We start from the raw sequence: 20,819 nt of genomic DNA, 5'->3' as shown, positions 1-20,819 counted from the left end.
GCTCCGCTCCCCCGTCTCAGACGCGATCGGCTCCGCTCCGCCGTCTCAGACGCGATCGGCTCCGCTCCGCCGTCTCACACGCGCTCGGCTCGGCTCCGCCGTCTCACACGCGCTCGGCTCCGCCGTCTCACACGCGCTCGGCTCCGCCGTCTCACACGCGCTCGGCTCCGCCGTCTCACACGCGCTCGGCTCCGCCGTCTCACACGCGCTCGGCTCCGCTCCTCCGTCTCACAGGCGCTCGGCTCCTCCGTCTCACACGCGCTCGGCTCCGCCGTCTCACACGCGCTCGGCTCCGCCGTCTCACACGCGCTCGGCTCCGCCGTCTCACACGCGCTCGGCTCTGCCGTCTCACACGCGCTCGGCTCCGCCGTCTCACACGCGCTCGGCTCCGCTCCTCCGTCTCACAGGCGCTCGGCTCCGCTCCCCCGTCTCACAGGCGCTCGGCTCCGCTCCCCCGTCTCACAGGCGCTCGGCTCGGCTCCTCCGTCTCACACGCGCTCGGCTCCGCTCCCCCGTCTCACACGCGCTCGGCTCCGCCGTCTCACACGCGCTCGGCTCCGCCGTCTCACACGCGCTCGGCTCCGCCGTCTCACACGCGCTCGGCTCCGCTCCTCCGTCTCACAGGCGCTCGGCTCCGCTCCCCCGTCTCACAGGCGCTCGGCTCGGCTCCTCCGTCTCACACGCGCTCGGCTCCGCTCCCCCGTCTCACACGCGCTCCCCCGTCTCACACGCGCTCCCCCGTCTCACACGCGCTCCCCCGTCTCACACGCGCTCCCCCGTCTCACACGCGCTCGGCTCCGCCGTCTCACACGCGCTCGGCTCCGCCGTCTCACACGCGCTCGGCTCCGCCGTCTCACACGCGCTCGGCTCCGCTCCTCCGTCTCACAGGCGCTCGGCTCCGCTCCCCCGTCTCACAGGCGCTCGGCTCGGCTCCTCCGTCTCACACGCGCTCGGCTCCGCTCCCCCGTCTCACACGCGCTCCCCCGTCTCACACGCGCTCCCCCGTCTCACACGCGCTCCCCCGTCTCACACGCGCTCCCCCGTCTCACACGCGCTCCCCCGTCTCACACACGCTCGGCTCCGCTCCTCCGTCTCACACACGCTCGGCTCCGCTCCTCCGTCTCGCACACTCAGCTCTGCTCCTCCGTCTCGCACACTCAGCTCTGCTCCTCCGTCTCACACACGCTCGGCTCCGCTCCTTCGTCTCACACACGCTCCGCTCCTCCGTCTCACACACGCTCGGCTCCGCTCCTTCGTCTCACACACGCTCGGCTCCGCTCCTTCGTCTCACACACGCTCCGCTCCTCCGTCTCACACACGCTCGGCTCCGCTCCTTCGTCTCACACACGCTCTGCTCCTCTGTCTCACACACGCACGGCTCCGCTCCTCCGTCTCGCACACGCTCGGCTCCGCTCCTCCGTCTCACACACGCTCTGCTCCTCCGTCTCACACACGCTCGGCTCCGCTCCTCCGTCTCACACACGCTCTGCTCCTCCGTCTCGCACACGCTCGGCTCCGCTCCTTCGTCTCACGCACGCTCCGCTCCTTCGTCTCACACACGCTCGGCTCCGCTCCTCCGTCTCACACACGCTCCGCTCCTCCGTCTCACACACGCTCGGCTCCGCTCCTTCGTCTCACACACGCTCGGCTCCGCTCCTTCGTCTCACACACGCTCCGCTCCTCCGTCTCACACACGCTCGGCTCCGCTCCTTCGTCTCACACACGCTCTGCTCCTCTGTCTCACACACGCACGGCTCCGCTCCTCCGTCTCGCACACGCTCGGCTCCGCTCCTCCGTCTCACACACGCTCTGCTCCTCCGTCTCACACACGCTCGGCTCCGCTCCTCCGTCTCACACACGCTCTGCTCCTCCGTCTCGCACACGCTCGGCTCCGCTCCTTCGTCTCACGCACGCTCCGCTCCTTCGTCTCACACGCGCTCGGCTCTGCTCCTCCGTCTCACACGCGCTCGGTTCCCCTCCTCCGTCTCACACACGCTCGGCTCTGCTCCATCCACTCTCTGAATCCATCCTCACACAGCAGAGTCCTGCATCCACTGAGCAGATAGACCTGGTCATGTGACCCCTTGTCTCCTCCCACACACTGATCACATGACGGTGACATCATCACAGGTCCTGTAAGCACAGAACAACCCCACGGCTCCTGTCCGGCTGCAGGTGGAGGTATGTGGGGTCACCAGCACTCTGAGCGGGGGATTCAGAAGACAAGTGGGGTGGCACCGTTCTGCATCCAGCTGTTCTCTGCTCGGAGCTCAGCTGGACCGCTGTGTTCTTCATGCCCCACCTGTATTCAGGGAGCGGGATGAAACAATAGTATCAGCTGTATCCCGCTGTTAATCCCTGATGAGGCTCATCGTCAGCACGCTGAAAGACAACAATCAGCGACGGCTTAATGAAGTCTGCAGGATGTCAGTGCAGTTAGACACAACGATTATCGCTCAGAAGACGGCTTTAAGCGATATTTGAGCAAAACTCATTGTGTCTAAATCAGCCTTAAGGAAGAGTAGAGGGGATAATTACCTCTCAGGATCTAGACTCTATGCTTCTCTTAATACATCTAATTTTTTTTGCTACTGCTGCATCACATTGTTGACTCATGTTCAGTCTATGATCTATTAGTATACCCAAGTCTTTTTCACTTGTTTTGCTGCTTACCCCAATTCCTCCCATTCTGTATGTGCTTTCTTCATTTTTCTTGCCCAGATGTAGGACTTTGCATTTCTCCTTGTTAAATACCATTCTGTTTGTTGCTGCCCACTGTGCAAGCTTTTCTAGATCTTTTTGAATCCTCTCTCTCTTCCCTAGTGTTAGCTATCCCTCCTCGCTTTGTGTCGTCTGCAAATTTGATCAGTTTCCCATCAATTCCCTCCTCCAGGTAATTTATAAAAATGTTGACCAACACTGGGCCCCGGACAGAGCCTTGTGGTCCCTCTTGATACATTCTTCCACTCGATGTGCAGCCATTTATGACCAGTCTGAGTACGATCACTCAATATCAATGAGACTTTCTAATGTTAAAAAGTCGCACGTTTCTGCTTTGTGATTTTTGTGTGACGCGTTTTTACATTAGAACGTCCCTTTGACATCCGCATTTTAAAAAGCGCAGCGGTAAGTTAGGTGGGCAGGAGCCCTGAGGGCGATATAATCACACAATGCGAGAGAGAGTAAAAAAGCAGGTTTATGAAACCAATGATTTTCAATGGTTCCCTTCCAATGAGCGATGTTTTCACTGATGCGATGCTGCGAGGATTCCAGCCCAAATAGAGCCCATTGTATGTAGAAATACGCAGGACAGCAGAGTATTGTGCCAATGAAAAAACATCCGCAGGGACGGGCTTTATTTCTAAACAATCATAACAAGTTTGCGTTGTTTTGACTACATCCTGTAATCTTTGCCAAGCTCGACAAAAACTACAGGACACAGTCGAAAAGTCGCAAACTTTTTATCATTGTGAAGAAATAAAGCACATTCCTGCGGATATTTTTTTATTGGCACCAATACTCTGCTGTCCTGCGTATTTCTACATACAACACACACACGGCTCTACTACGTTTGCGTGACACACAGGCCACATACTGCTCTGATACATGTGCATGATACAGCAGTACACACACGTGACACATAGGCCACATACTGCTCTGATACCTGTGCATGACACACCGCACACACACAGCTATGCTACATGCACGTGACACAGCAACACACACACAGCTCTGCTACATGCGGGTGACACACAGCAACGCACACACAGCTCTGCTACATATGCGTGATACACAGGAGTATACACAGCTCTGCTACAAATGCCTGACACTCAGCAGCACACACAGCTCTGCAACATGCGCGTGACACACTGCAGCAAATACAGCTCTGCTACATATATTGTTCATCGGCTTCTGCTGGTTTAGGATCTGTGATGACATGACCATCATGTGATCGGGGAGCGGAGCTAAGAGGCGGTGACTGATCTCATGATGGTGACCTCATCACAAATCCTATCAGCACACGGCTGCTGTCAGACTTAGCATGTTTTATGCTTTATAGGACCTACGATCACAAACATGATTTAAACTATATTTTATTAAAAATCTAAAAGGAAAACACTTTTTCGTAGATTATAAATTAATAATAAAAAAAATAATCAATAATCAGCTAAAACATTAATTTTCAAATTTTTGAATTTTTTCTAAAACGTCATTTAAGCCATTGGGTCTCAAGGTGTTAGGGCAAAAAATCCAATACATCTCCTTAGATTTTGCGTGTGAAACATGCCCATGAGGTATATAATCCAAGAGTGTGATGCGCATTTTGGTGGTATCTTTGTTGTGGTGATGCAAGAAATGCTCAGACCCACTGTGGAGTAAATAACCTCTACAATGCTGGAGAGATGCGGATTCACGTGTTCGCACAGCTGAGTTACAAGCGCAAAAAAAATGTGACTATGAGAACCAATGGATTCCTGTGGGAACTCTCAGACGAAAGAATTTTAGGAGCATCAAAAAATAAATTGCACCTAAAATATTCGGACAAGCGTGACTAAAACCGCGCAACTGAAATGCCCTGCTGCATGAAAAGATGGGACCTGACTAGAGATGAGCGAACCTACTCGTTTCGAGTAATTACTCGATTGAGCACCGCGATTTTCGAGTACTTCAGTACTCGGGTGCAAAGATTCGGGGAGCGCCGGGGGGCGGGGGGTTGCAGCGGGGAACAGGGGGGAGCCCGCTCTCTCTCCCTCTCCCCCCCACTCACCCACGGGGCCCCCCGAATCTTTTCGCCCGAGTACGGAAGTACTCGAAAATCGCGGTACTCGGGCGAAAAAGGGGCATGTCCGAGTAGGCTCGCTCATCTCTAGACCTGACCAGTCTTTGGTGCGCGATGCGCAGGAGCTTCCATAGACTCCTATGAGAGCTGGAAAAAAGGGAGGGGGAGGGAGTTGAGCTGTGCTCAACGCTTGGAAAAGATGACAGCTGTCTGTAGTTTAGACAATAAAAGTCATTCAGAGGATTTCTACCGACCGAGGGAATTCCGAACAGCAGCGCATATTTTCCTGCAACGCGCAGCTCCCAATCGTGTGAATGGGCTATTTCACCACTAATTAGGCTTGGGACTTGGGACATTTTTATTTTTTTCCTGCAGTTATCTGCGATTTTTGTGCGTGGGTAACTTCGGCCTGATTTTCACGCTCGTGTGAAAGAGGCCTAATTCTTAAGGTATTTGTGGTTCTCCCTACGTATTGGAGACCGCACGAACACTCGATCAAATAAACTAGATATGAGGACCCGCAGTACTTTCCCTGCTGCTACTGTCTGCTGTTTAATCAGGGGGCAGGGGACCAGGACAAGCCCGCTTACCTGATCCTTTAGCAGGGGATCTTCTCCATCCCCTGCTCCCAACATCAGCTTCTTCCAACCGCCTGCTCCTCTGCCATGCTTCCCCAATCACAGGCTAAGAAGACGTCTGTGAGCCGTTTCGGCCCTGACTTTGTCTGTACCTTCTTTGTCACTTAGCTTTCACTTTTAGCTGCCTCTGCAGCTGTCAGGGGAGCCATGGGTTATTTTATTCTGTTGCTTGGAGGTACGGAGCTTCACTCTCTTGCTGCTGCTTCCCTCTCCATCCAGGCCACGCCCCCCCGAGCTTTACTGGGTTTTGATAGCACTATAATAGCAGCATCATAAAAGGATGGGAGGGGGTCCTCCAGAAGGGCCTGTTGTAGCGTGTCTTGTGATAATGTGGAAGAAATAATGTAATATTTTGCTGTACGGGTTGTTATGGATGTGACAATACCACATTTCGGTAGATTTTTTGTTTGTTTTATTTTGTCAATGATAAAAGCCTCGTGTAAGGGCTACAGACAAACTTATGGGGTCATAAAGCCAATAATGTTAGCTTTACAATAACTTCAGAAGCATATCGATAGCTCTGATACAACCGGAGCTAAAGCCATTTAATACAGAACAAACTCCGTCCGAAACTGTAATGTTCTTTTCTTGCAGAATGAACAGATGTCGTCCAAAACTACTGTGGGGAAGGGGTGGGGGGTTGATGACCAAGCTACGTCTTTCATTGTATTAAGTGCCATAACATTTTTTATATTTTTAGCGGCATAGCCATATGATGGCTCATTTTCGGAAGCACAAGTTGTATTTTTTAATGGCACCACTTTGTTTTGTGGGTTATTTTTTAAAATTTTACATTGGATTTTTTTCACTAAACGGTTACTGAGCGTTTCTAAACACTATGCTTTAATCTGTCATGGTGGACTTGAAGATGCAATTAGTCGATTTCTAAAATAGCACACTGCATTACTTCTGTAATGCAGTATACTATGCATATGCCGTCAGCCTATTAGACTCTGACAGAGGTGGGATCTAAAAGGCTGAGATAGCTGACGAATACGGAAGCTTTTGTTAGGCTTCCTGCTGCCATGGTAACCCATCATCATGATCACATCACGTGGTGCTGATGGGGGACACTCCTCTCCCTCTTACCCACTTACATGCTGCTTATATTTATAATTGATTGTGGCATAGAAGGGATGGAGGTTTCTCTACTCTCAGCCGTTACAGTAGGACCCCGGCTATGAGTAGACCACCAAACACCCAACCTGCCCTTATTAGATTAGAGGAGCTTTAAAGCTGCACCTTAAATTTTTCATAGGATGGGTTTAAAGCACAGTACCAAGTGCTGTACAGGCTTGGTCACTAAAGAGTTAAGATCTCCTTACATGTTTTCCCTTTTAATGACCAGTAATGGTTGTAAATTACTACAGATTTTGTATGATGTTACATTGTCTCGTCTTCTTCCCATTCAGGATCCTCGGCTGATATCTTCTATATCAGATAATATTCCTGATTGACCCGACAAGGATGGAGAGGAACCGGGACAAGATGGCGGAGAGTATATTCACCCTCACCCTAGAGATACTCTTCCAGCTTACAGGAGAGGTGAGAGATTCTGGGGGTGACGTCACGTTCCATCATTCTTATCTCTGTCAGTCTCTGGTCACATCTACGGCAGAGGATTTACTGCCGATTAGGTCATAAATGCTGGAAAATAATAGAGCCGGCTGGGCAGTTTTGCTGGTAAAATGACAGATACCCAACAGATCTATTATAAGGCAATGGGGTTCTTGGCTGCTGCTGATGTCGGCCATATAATAGATCCGACACTCTGCCAATGTTGTTTTTCTGTTTCGATGAGTAGAACAAAGAAATTGATGAACACAGATGTGAACAGAATCTTAGTAACAGATGGATATAATTGGAGACATGAAGGACTCTGGAAATCTCTGCAGTGATATTTATGGATGTATCTCCCCATAAACAGGATTACACGGTAGTGAAGAAGACTTCTAGTGATGGCTGTCAGGCCCCGGTGTCTGATGGATGGGGAAGACCCCTGAGCCCAATCCCAGGGCCTCCACCTCACCCCCTGATACTGGAGGAGATCAATGAGCAGAAGATCCTAGAACTCACCAACAAGATGGTTGAGCTGCTGACTGGAGAGGTGACGCTGCTGGGAATGCTGGGACATTATACAGTAACACTATGGCGGTATAACATGTCTGGGTGATGACGGTATCATTGTGTTGTAGAAGCAGAATCCAAGATTGGCAACAGCACGCAAAATAAATTTACTATCAGAGGTATATATACCTATAATCTAACCACATTAAATAATGCAAGGTTCTTAGTATGTAATTTGATCAAACTACATTGGCCCATCCACCAACGTCCAGGTGACCAAGCTCTCAGATGGGTCCTACCACTAATACCAGGTGGTTTATCTCAACCTGGGAAAGCTGAGTTCCTACCTCTCAGAATGCTCCTCTCTTGGGACTAAGCCTACAAATAAAACCAGGGAGGGTAGGATACCTTATAGATGTTTCAATAGGAGGGACAGGAGGTGAATGGGCGGCAGGTGTGCACGACCCAGTGAAGGCAGCCAAAACTTCACAATATATGTACAGAAAGGGAAAAAGGGGGTCAGCACTAACCATGGGAAATATATCCCAATAGAAATGTATAGGTGCACGTTAAACCATGGCTGCAACACAACCCTTTCGGTATCATTGTGTTGTCAGGTTCCTATAAGGTGTCAGGACTTCACTGTCTATTTCTCCATGGAGGAGTGGGAGTATTTAGAAGGACACAAGGATCTATACAAGGACATCATGATGGAGGACCACCAGCCCCCCCTATCACCAGGTAATAGACAGGACTAAATCCACACGGCCTTTATTATTTGTATGTAGAGACTGAATTTAGTGGCTGTCTGTGTTTTCTGCAGGTAGATCCAGTAAGAGAACAGCAGCGGAGAGATGTCCCCGGCCTCTTCTTCCACAGGATGATCAGGTAGATGGAGAGAAGGTCTCATGAAATCTCCCCTCTGGTCTGTAGGACGGCTGGGAAGGTCTTGTGTTCAGTCTTATTATATGATTGATACTTGTGTAATGAGAAAGCTGGAGATGGCAGGATTACAGCCGACCGCAGACATTAGATCTCCGCATCTTATCACTATTTTCTGGTTCTGGAGACTTCTGGTTGGAATAAAGAAGCAGCAGGTTGGAGTTATACAGGAGACCTGCAGCTATTTGGCCCAGATCACTACTGCTGTCATGTCATTCCGGCTCCTCATACTAATTAATGACCTTTTCTGGCCATATAAAACCTTCCACACGACTTCTCCAACTGTGTGATGACTTTTACAATATTTATTTCACAGCTGGTGAAACTGGAGGAAGATCTGCTCCCTATTGATGCTACAGAGACACATGTGAGGGGGGATCAGCCGTGTAAGGAGGAGATCCCTACAGATGACCCCCCAGGTGAGACTACATGTAGAGAAGAGTCTGTGTTGTCGGGGTTTTCAGCTGTATATTCCCTTATTCAGCCAAAATACATAATAAAGTGTAACTGCTGTTAAAAACATTTTTATGTAAAAGCAATTGGAAACATTTTTTCAATATATGTTACTAAAAATAAATTGAGGAAACATCTCAATCACACATCAGCTCTGCAACGGAGTGGAAAAATGAAGAAAGGTTTGTCTAAAATGATTGGTCCATTAAGTTAGTTGTCAGATTGGGTGCGCCATGGAATATTGTGCCTGCTATTATTGGGAGATCCTTTTAGAAATTGAATTTGTAAAATAGAAATGTAAAAAAATAAATAGAATTGCTATTTTATATTCAAAAATATTAAAACCTGTATTATTCTTGGCAGAAGACGACGCCAGGAGTTCAGAGGGACATCTGATATCAGGAAATTGTAAAACGGAAGATCATGATATCATTACAGATACATATGAAGATTGTGCCATTATCCCAGATATACCCTCAGTCCCTCACAGCAACGATCTGTCATCTGATCCTTCTAAACAGCTTCCATCATCTGATTCATCACAGACTAGTTGGCAACACAAAATTTACAGAGATGTTGAACATGAAGGAGTTGACACAGGAGAAAAGCCATATTCATGGTCAGAATATGGGAAACGTTTTCCCCAGAAATCAAATCTTGTTAGACATGAGAGGATTCACACGGGTGGGAAGCCATTTTTATGGTCAGAATGTGGGAAATCTTTTACATGTAAAACAGTTCTTATTAAATATCAGAAATCTCACACAGGCGAAAAACCATTTTCATGTTCTGAATGTGGGAAATGTTTTAACGAGAAATCGGCTCTTGTTCGACATCAGAGCACTCACACAGGGGAGAAGCCATTTTTATGTCCTGAATGTGGGAAATGTTTTACCCAGAAATCACATCTTATTAATCATCAGAGAATTCACACAGGAGAGAAGCCATTTTCATGCTCAGAATGCGGGAAATGTTTTGCTCAGAAAAGATATCTTCTTAACCATCAGAGAATTCACACAGGAGAGAAGCCTTTTTCATGTCCTGAATGTGGGAAACGTTTTACCCAGAAATCAGATCTTCTTAGACATCAGATAAGTCACACAACGGAGAAGCCTTTTTCATGCTCAGAATGTGGGAAATGTTATACCCAGAAATTAAATCTTGTTAACCATCAGAGAACTCACACAGGGGAGAAGCCATTTTTATGTTCAGAATGTGGGAAATGTTTTACCCACAAATCATATCTTGTTGAACATCAGAGAATTCACACTGGGGAGAAGCCATTTTCATGTTCAGAATGTGGGAAATGTTTTACCCACAAATCATATTTTATTAAACATCGGAGAAGTCACACGGGAGAGAAGCCATTTTCGTGTTCAGAATGTGGGAAATGTTTTTTCCAGAAACCACATCTTGTTAAACATCAGAGAACTCACACAAGGGAGAAACTATATTAATATTTAAAGTTTAAAAAAAGGTTTCAGCCACAAAATCACATTTTCTTAAACATCCAATAACTCATCAGGGAAGAAGCCATTTCCTGTTATTTTTTTAGCTATTGTTTTTTTTTGTTTTTTTTTAATTTTTAATTTTTTTTTTATTTAAAAAATCCAACATTCATTCCTTCCCAGCACTCATATTGACAGGCACAATTCCTCTGCAGCTGCTAGGATTAAACTTTACTCCATTCCCAGTGATTTAAGCCCATAGATACTGCTACTGCCGACAGCGGCATCTAGATGGTTTGGTGAGCTATTGGGCTCCCTCCTTCACCCCATCTGTATCCCCATAATGAAATCATTGTGTGCCCATAATAATGGCCCCTTGGTCTGCCATGTTCAGTGACCTAGGGCAGTCAGTTTTTTCATTGTCAGTAATAGGCCTTACTTTAGTGTTTCATCTAACTGATTGTATCTTCAAGTACTTTTGTCTGACAAATAAATGTGTTAAAAAATATTTCTTGTCTGTATCATGGGGAGACATAGCCTAAGACCATGGGTATAGCTACGGCCACTTTGAGGCGGACACTCAGCAACAGAAAAAGTTTTGGCTCCTCCCACTGGCTATATTTCCCCTGCAGGCACCAAGCCTCCTTTTAGCTGCTAGCATGCAGGATTTTTCATTTGGATACCTGAGGACCGCTGCTACTGCCTGCCTCTTTCTTATCCCAATCTTCCTATGGTGGACGCTTCTTCATTCCAGGATGTATGTGACAGGAAGATTGAGGCTCTAGCTTAAACCCCCTTTGAGGCGATGGCTTCAGCTTTCTGGCCAGTCTCTGGATTATCAAGGCCATGGCTGAGTGGGTCAATCAGCGGCGCCGGAATATTTGTTTCCGATTATCTCGGCAGTGCATATACTGGGGGTAGACAAATGGAAAGCCGACTTCCTCAGCTGAGAGACTGTTGATCCAGAAGAATGGTAGCTACATCATGAAGTTTTTTGGATGATATGTCTAAACTGGACGTCAATCTATTGGCATTCAGGCTCAACCACAGGCTACTGACCTTCGTAGCCAGGTCTCGGGATCTGCTACCAAAAGCAGTAGACGCTCTCATAATCCTGTGGATGGGTTTCCAGTTCCCGTACATGTTCATCCCTTCCCACTAATCTCACATCTCCTTATAAAGATTAAGATGGACGGTCTTCAGATAATCCTCATAACCCTAGATTGGCCTCGCTGAGCACGGTACGCAGATCTCGTCCACCTGCTGGTTGACTCCCTATGGCACCTCTCTTGTCAAGAAGATCTTCTCTTACAGGGAGCCCTCTTCCACCTGAGATTGTCCATGCTTCATTTAACGGTGTGGCGGTTGAAGATGCCGTCTTCTAAACACGCAATTCTTAGAAACCGGTCAATCAAACCATAGTAAAGGTGAGGAAACCTTCCTCCTCTTGCCTTTGTTATTGCTTTTTAAAAAGTTTGTTTTTTTCTGTGTGCGAACATCGCAATTTTCACCCTATGCGTTTTTCTCTCTTACCTTCTGCTCTTTCTACAGGAAGACCTGCATATGGTATTAAGTCTGAGTTCCCTGAAGGCTCAGGTATCTGTGCTATCTATTCTGTTCCAGTGCCCACTTGCCTCTAAGTCGGCCATCTGCACTTTCTGCAAGGGGTAGTGCATGCCGTTCCTCAATACTGTTTGCCCATACTGCCTTAGGAACTGAATCTGGTACTGGACGCACTTCAGTCCCATCCTTTTGAACCATGAAGTGAGGTTCCAGTACGTCTTCTAACCTAGAAGGTGGCCATCCTGGTAGCAGTTCCCTCTATACTTGGGGTTTGTGTGCCAGCAGCTTTCTCAGCCAAAACCCGCTCACTATTTTTCATCAGGATAGGGTAGTACTGCGTCCCGTTATGTCCTTCTTGCCTAAGATTACATCAGCATTCCATCTCAATGAGGATATCATCCAGGCTTTTCTTGTCTTCTAACAAGGTTCATCCAAGAGAACGTGCACTCCATAAATTGAATCTAGGATCTATCTCAAACAGCTTCTTTCAGACGTGCAGACTCTCTGTTCATAATTCCGGACGGCCCAAGAAAGGGTCTTGCAGCTTCTAAAATTGCCACATCTCGCAGCATACAGGTCACTATGGGCGAGGCCTATCATGCCAAAGGCAGGGCACCTCCATTCCAGGCTACGGCACATTCCACTTGGGCAGTAGGAGCATCATGAGTGATTCATAATGGGGCCTCAGCTTTGCAGGTGTGTAAGGCTGCTATATGGTGTTCTCTGCATACTTTTGCAATGTTCTACTGCGTGCATACATATGGATCCGTATATACTTTTCTCGATCAGAGAGTTTTGCAGATGGCAATGGACTGTCCCCATGCATCAAACTTATTTCCTCCCATTCACATATAATCTGTTTCTTAGAGGGTCTTGTCAGCTCCAACCATGTAGTGAGTTGAGTTGAACTGTCTTGTAGTAGTGAAACATATCTGGTAGGTTGATCCCGCCACTCTCCCTTCTCTACATCATAAGGCAATAAATAGAGATGAGCGAGCACCAAAATGCTCGGGTGCTCGTTGCTCGAGTCGAACTTTCCGCGATGCTCGAGGATTCGTTTCGATTAACGAACCCCATTGAAGTCAATGGGCGACTCGAGCATTTTTGTATATGAACGATGCTCGCTAAGGTTTTCATTGGTGCAAATCTGCAAAACCTACAAAAGTGATGGAAATGACACAAACGGATAGGGCAGGCGAGGGGCAGCATGCAGGGCTGCATCTCAGGTTCCCAGGTCTCACTATTAAGCCACAATAGCGGCAAGAGTGCCCCCCCCCCCAACAAATTTTACTTCGGACAAACCCTCATTAGCAAGGCCATACCTTAGCTAAGCACCACACTACCTCCAACCAAGCACAGTCACTGCCTGCGGGACACACTGCTGCCTCTTCTCCTGGGTTACATGCTACCCAACCCCCCCCGCACGACCTTGCGTCCAATGGGGACTCCATGTGTCCACACACTACTCATTCTGTTTGGGTGTCGGATACCTCATCGACAACGCAAGGGGTTAACCATCTGCACTCTGCACCCTACCCAAATCTGTCAGTGTTTTAGGGACAGACAGGTAAAACACCTCAATGTGAAGTCTGTGTGCACCCACAGCATGGGTGGCTAGCAGGAACCCACAGACGGTACATAAAGAAATCCCATTGCAGTGCCCCGGATAGCTGAGGTTACGTGAGAGGAAATACATGTTGGCTGCGGCCCACACGCCATGCCCTAGTCAGTCTGGGTTTTTTTTGGGGGGCCAGATAGGTAGAACACCGTGATGGGAAGACTTAGTGCACCCATAGTATACACAGACCCCTGTAATATTCCTGTAGCAAAGGTTTAAGCTGACCCCAGTAACAGTTATGTTGCAGAAGTCTAGGGAGACCCCAGTAACATTTCTGTAGTAACAGTATAGACAGACCCCAGTAACATTTCTGTAGTAACAGTATAGACAGACCCCAGTAACATTTCATTAGCAAAAATGAAAAAATTATAAATAATTATATGCTAGGCTGCAAAAAGGCCTAGCTGGCTAACAGTGAGCCACTACAACTCCCAGCAGCCACGCAGTAAAATGCACACAGTCACAGGTAGCCCTAAGAAGGAGTTTTTTTCAGATTTTTTCGAAAGAGCCAACAGCCTAGATAGCGTGTGTATGTCTTTCCCTCCATCAGCGGCTGTGGGCATACGCTGTGCGTGAAGTTGACGGGACGCACAGAGCGGTGTAAAAAATTATGCAATTATTGGCCTGCACTTGGAGGTTCACAGCAGTTATGTATACGCTAGGCTGCAAAAAGGCCTAGCTGGCTAATAGTGAGCTACTACAACTCCCAATGGCCACGCAGTAAAATGCACACGCTCACAGGTAGCCCTAAGAAGAAGCTTTTTGGGGGTACTTGTTGACAGGATTCAACGCTAGCACTGTCCCTGCCTGACCAGTACTGCCCCTATACTCTGTATAATTGGCTGCAGACTGAGAACGCTATAGTCTGCACAGCCCAAGATGAAAACAAAATTTGTGCGAATCTGCTCCCAGCAGCCACAACAGTAATGCACACGGTCAGACGTCGCCCTAAGAAGGACCGTTGGTGTTCTTGAAGACGCAAACAGTAGCCTAACACTCTCTCATAGCAGGAACAGCACTCTCCCTAATCTCTGCCAGCGTGTGTCTGAGGCAAGCCGCGGGCGGGAACGCTTTAGATACTCGGCGGTCACTTGATCTCGCCAGCCACTCACTGCAGGGGGGTAGTATAGGGCTGGAACGTCACAGGAGGAAGTTGTAATGCCTTCCCTGCATGTCTATTGGCCAGAAAATGGAGCAAAACATGCTGGGAAGGAAATGTAATTGACTCGAGTACCGCGTGGTGCTCGTCTCGAGTAACGAGCATCTTGAGTACCCTAATACTCAAGCGAGCATCAAGCTTGGACGAGTACGTTCACTCATCTCTATCAATAAACTATCCGAGGTCTCTTATGCTTCCAAGTGAATCTAGAAAACAGTAATTTAATAGTTGAAGAATTCATTTGGGAGGTGAATCGGCAGCATCTGTAGTTTGTACAGTATTTTTGGGACAATGTATGTTTGCAGCAGGTTTTTGCGCCCGAACCACAATAGGACTGGAAGGTCATATGTATGTAGTGAAATCCAAAACACTCTTGCCATGAGCAATACCTCGGAATTGGATCCCTTTGCAGTATAACTTTTATTGAAGAAAACAGAGATTGTACCTAGAAATGCAAATATTTAAAAGCCCAGTATATGCTGCCGGCATATATATTTATTCTGTGGTTTATTACTAACCACATTGTCAACAATATCCCATATTCAGATTCAAAGCCGCAATCAAGGCTCCTCGTGTCTTGCGGTCCCTACTTTAGCAAGACACAAAATTAGGCAGCACAGGACACACAACACCCAGCAAGCTGCAAACCGACATGACACAAACACAGGCAGACAAGACTGAGGAAATACAGCTTCCTCTTGCAGAAGGGCTTGGGTATATATCTACCACCAAACCCAGGGGATTGGCTGACCAGAACAATCCCACCCAGCCAGCTTATAAACCCGTACCTGTGAAGGTGTACTCCTGGAACTCTGAAATAGAGTCCAGCAGCACAACCTGACACAATCTTTGTGTTATTCCATAAAAGTTATATTGCAAAGGGAATGTTCTGTATTTTCTGTGCAATGTTCGGGAAAACTGAATAAACTTAAAATGCGTAAAAAAAAAAAAAAATTTTTTTTCCAGAAATCTTTGCACGACATGATAGACTTACTGGGCTGGCTTCTCCACTATTGCCCTCTATTGGTCTTCTCTCCATTGTACTGTAACATAGTAACATAGTTTGTAAGGCCGAATGAAGACAATGTCCATCTAGTTCAGCCTGTCTATCCTACTGTGTTGTTGATCCAGAGGAATTAGCCCTTTTGGTAGAAAAATTCCTTCCCGACTCCCTAATGGCAATCACACTAATCCCTGGATCAACCCCTAATAGTTCCTACCTGCCTGTATACCCGGATTAACAAATAACCTTAGATTTATATCTTGTAATATCCTTCCCCTCTAGAAAGACATCAAGTCCCCTTTTTAAACTCCTCTATGGATTTTGCCATCACCACATCCTCAGGCAGAGAGTTCCACAGTCTCACTGCTCTTACAGTAAAGAACCCTTTTCTGTGTTGGTGATGAAACCTGCTTTCCTCTAGACGTAGCGGATGCCCTCTTGTTACCGTCAGTCCTGGTTATAAACAGATCTTGGGAGAGATCCTTGTATTGTCCCCTCATGTATTTATACATAGTTATTTGATCACCCCTTAGCCCTCTTTTTTCTAGAGTAAATAGTCCCAATTTGGATAGCCTCTCTGGGTATTCCAGTCCCCTCATTCCATGTATTAGTTTAGTTGTCTTTCTCTGAACCCCCTCCAGTACTGTAACATCTTTCCTGAGCTCTGGTGACCAGAACTGTACGCAGTATTCCATGTGGGGCCTGACAAGTGCCTTATATAGTGGGAGGATAATGTTCTCCTCCTTCGCCCCTATACCTCCTTTAATGCACCACAAGCTTTTGCAGCAGCTGACTGGCATTGGTTACTCCAGTTTAGTCTACAGTCCACTAGTACCCCCAGGTCTTTTTCCATATCACTTTTCCCTAGCAGTACGCTATTTAGTGTATATTGGTGACATCCGTTTCTCCTGCCCATATGCAGAACCTTACATTTTTCAACATTGAACTTCATTTGCCATTTTTCTGCCCAAGCCCCCATCTTATCTCGGTCCGTTTGTAGCCGCACATTGTCCTCCGTTGCATTGATTATATTGTAAAATTTTGTGTCCTCTGCAAATATTGATATTTTGCTGTGCAGCCCCTCTATCAGGTCGTTGATAAATATATTGAACAGAATGGAGCCTAATACTGAACCCTGTGGCCCAATCAGAGTACGAACCATTTATTACCACCCTCTGCTTTATATCTCTGAGCCAATTATTTACCCAGATACACACGTATTCACCCAGGCTGAGCTGTCTCATTTTATATATTAGCCTATTATTCGGCACTGTGTCAAATGCTTTAGAGAAGTCCAGATATACGAGATCAATAGACTCTCCCAGGTCCAGCCTAGAACTTACTTCATCGTAGAAGCTGATCAGATTGGTCTGACATGATCGACAGCTTCATGAACCCATGCTAGTGAGGAGTACCCTTGGGTGTATTCCATCTGGGCCTGGCGAGTGGCGGCACTGCTCTGGTACTCGGATGGCGCATTGAAATTTAACAAAGTGCTGGTGCGCTTGTACAACCAGCGCCCCATTCAGTCTCTTCATTGTTGGGGTGCAGTAAACCAACAGTGAGGATGATAAGGGACACAGGACCCCCTTTCTGATAATCAGTGGGGGTGTCAACGGTGAGACCCCCACCAATCAGCGCGTTGTCCCCTAACCTATGGATAACTTAACATTCTGGTACAACCTGTTTAACCCCTTAAGGACATGGCATATTTTAGCCTCAAGGACCAAGCTTTATTTTTCAAATCTGACATCTGTCACTTAATGTGGCAATAACTTTTGAATGCTTTTACCTATTGATGTGATTCTGAGATTGTTTCTTCATGAAATTTTGTGCTTTATGTTAGTGGAAAATTTGCATCACTGAATCAAAATGTACGAAAAGAGTTTTTCTCTTTGTAAGAGAGATAGTCAAACACCATAAAATAGTTGAAATCATATTGAAATTTTAGAAGTGTTATTGTATTTTTTTGGACTCCAGAAAGTATATAAATTTAGCAGTAATTTTTATAAGGTAATTTATTTTAAGGACCAATTGACTTCTGACGTGGATTATAACAGCCTACCACCATGATTTGCCCCATTTTTAAAACTATACCCCCCAAAGTATTCAAAATGGCATTTGGGAAGTTTATTAACTCTTTATATGTATTACAGAAAAATGCATCAAAAATTAGAACAGATCAATTTTTCTTTGCAGATTTTCAATTTAAAACTCAGAATGTATTACCTGGATTCTGCAGTTTTTAGAAATGTCCCACATGTGGACTTAAACTGTTGTCCGGGCGCATGGCCAAGCTCAGCAGGGAAGGAACGGCATGTGGCTTTATGTACAAGCTGTGCCGAGTACATCAGAGTACATCATATAACGGTGTTTCAATGCAGTAACACAATTAAAATTCCAGGAACGTGTGATATAATGTGAAAAAATCTTTTATGCACAGACCGGGTTGCGTGGGGAACTTTTCACAATGACATACGGTGTCCTTTCTTATCCCTCATCTGCACCTATTTTTGGGGCGAATTTCAATAGTGAAGTGTTGCTCTGGTGCTATACATATGACCTCACTTCCAGAAGTTCTGGTCCGCTCCCTCACCTCCTGGTCCCCAAATATTACGGCCTTGATGACTTCCTCATGAAATTCAAAAAAGGTGCCCCTCCTGCCTACACATCGATATAGCACATAGGCATTATACAGTGCCTCCTGTATGATGTGCATGGACAGTTTTTTTTTTATACCACACCCTTGCTTTTCTCATGGCCAGAGTACTGCCTCTGACAAGTCAAACCCCTCCACCCCGGTATCTATTGTAATCAAGAATGTGGTCTGGCTTCGGAGTCTCTGTACTGGTACCTTGTATTGGGCATAGGGTACTTCTATGGCCGTTTATTGTGCTCAACATAAGTATATCTGTCTTGTCCTTATATTTGACACACAATACTTGGTCGCTGCATATTGCCCGGCTCTCGCCACTTCCCAGAGTTTGCCCAAGCAGCGACTTAGGGAGGCTTTTCTGAATTTTTCCCCAAGCAGTGCCGCATGCCACTGTTCTTCTGGAAGCAAGGCTCTGAAATAGGGGAACACTCGTTTAAAAATTATCCAGGTACAGATGATAACCCTGGTCCAGAAGTGGGGGCACAAATTCCCAGCATGAGGGGGCTCAATTTTGGTGTCTTTCCCTTCATAAATGCAGAACTTATGGGTGTACCCTGATGGGCTCTCACACAACTTGTACAGTTTCACACCATACCGTGCCCACTTAATGGGTAAGTGCTGGTAGTATATAAGCCTACCTTTGAAATGGACCAGGGATGCATCTACAGAAAAGCTTTTCTCAGGGGCGCATGCCTGGGCAAACTTAGCATTAAAATGCTCTATAATCGGCGTAATTTTAGGTGATGATGATCATTATCCGTTCAGTCGCATCCGACCTTCGGTCACTCTATTGATCAATGTTCTCCACGCATTCCTGTCTTTCACCACTTCTTTCAGTACCGCGATTGATATGTTCATGGTGGCCTTGATTGTATCTAGCCATCTTGTCCTTTGTCGTCCTGATCTTCTCTTTCCATTGACTTTGCGAAAAAAAGGGACCGATTTTATATAGCCGATCATAATTCTGGTCATTGCTGGGCAATAAAGTCACCTGAAAAAAGGAATTTAAAAAAGTGCACCCCTCTGAGTCCTGTTGTATTTAATTGAATCCTTGAGTTTCCAGTAAAGCCAGGCATCTGGAGGTCTGCAATTTTCTGGGGTAATCCAGTGAGCATCAGATGCATTGCGGTCCTCAGAAGTGGCAGTCCTTGGACAAGTTCTCGCGGGTACAGGGAGTTCAGACTTGATGAAGAGGACGATAATGCCAGAAAAGTTGGGTCAACCTCACTGGCTGAGTCTGACTCAGATCCAAAAACTGCATAAGCGTCCTCCGCAGTAAACCTTCTGTGGGCCATATTACTTATAAGCGTCCTCCGCAGTAAACCTTCTGTGGGCCATATTACTTTAAAAATTTGTAATGCGCTCAAAAAAAAACTTTTATGGGTTGGGTGACCACAGGACACTGCGGGACCACTGGGATTGGGTTACCACAGGACGGGATCAGAAGCACAGCAGGAACTTTTCTTTTTTGTGTTTTGTTTTGCTGTTTACACCGATAGATATGCTAATGCTCGTACACTGACTAACCACAAGCTACACTGACTAATGTTAGGAAGGGGTGACTACAAAATGGGAACACAGAAGGGAAGTTTTTTTTATTTTTTAACACTAATAAGATTGGACACTACAATAAATGCACTGACTAATCGAACACACTGATCACACTTTACTAACTACTCTAATATACTGATCATACTACACCTATCCTACACTAATATACTGATCACAGTTACAGCTACACCTACACTAATATACTGATCACACTAAACCTACACTACACTAATATACTGATCACACTAAACCTACACTACACTAATATACTGATCAGAGTATACCTACACTACACTAGTAAACTAAGCACATTACACCTACACTAATATACTGATCACACTACACCTGCACTACACTAATAAACTGATCACACTACACAACACTAATATACTGATCACACTACACCTACACTAATATACTGATCACATTACACCTACACTACACTAATATACTGATCACACTATACCTACACTACACTAATATACTGATCACACTACACCTCCACTACACTAATATACTGATCACACTACACTAATAGACTGATCATACAATACCTACACTACACTAATATACTGATCACACTACACCTACACTAATATACTGATCACACTAAACCTACACTACACTAATATACTGATCACACTACACCTACACTACACTAATATACTGATCACACTAAACCTACACTACACTAATATACTGATCACACTACACCTACACTAAGCTAATATACTGATCACACTACACCTACACTACACTAATATACTGATCACACTACACCTACACCACACTAATATACCGATCACACTACACCTACACTACACTAATATACTGATCACACTACACCTACACTAAGCTAATATACTAATCACACCACACCTACACTACATTAATATACTGATCACACTACACCTACACTACACTAATATACTGATCACACT

At 46.2% G+C, this 20,819-nt stretch overlaps 1 pseudogene; it reads left to right on the top strand.

The window, feature by feature from the left end:
- The first annotated feature begins 8,097 nt into the window (after positions 1–8,097).
- LOC136624522 (zinc finger protein 84-like) overlaps positions 8,098–20,819 on the top strand; it is a 90,463-nt pseudogene continuing 77,741 nt past the window's right edge.

The sequence above is a fragment of the Eleutherodactylus coqui genome, chromosome 4, assembly GCF_035609145.1.
Source record: "Eleutherodactylus coqui strain aEleCoq1 chromosome 4, aEleCoq1.hap1, whole genome shotgun sequence".
Taxonomy (NCBI): Eukaryota; Metazoa; Chordata; class Amphibia; order Anura; family Eleutherodactylidae; genus Eleutherodactylus; species Eleutherodactylus coqui.
The sequence above is the reverse complement of the archived record's forward strand: the minus strand, read 5'-3'. Positions and strand labels throughout refer to the sequence as shown.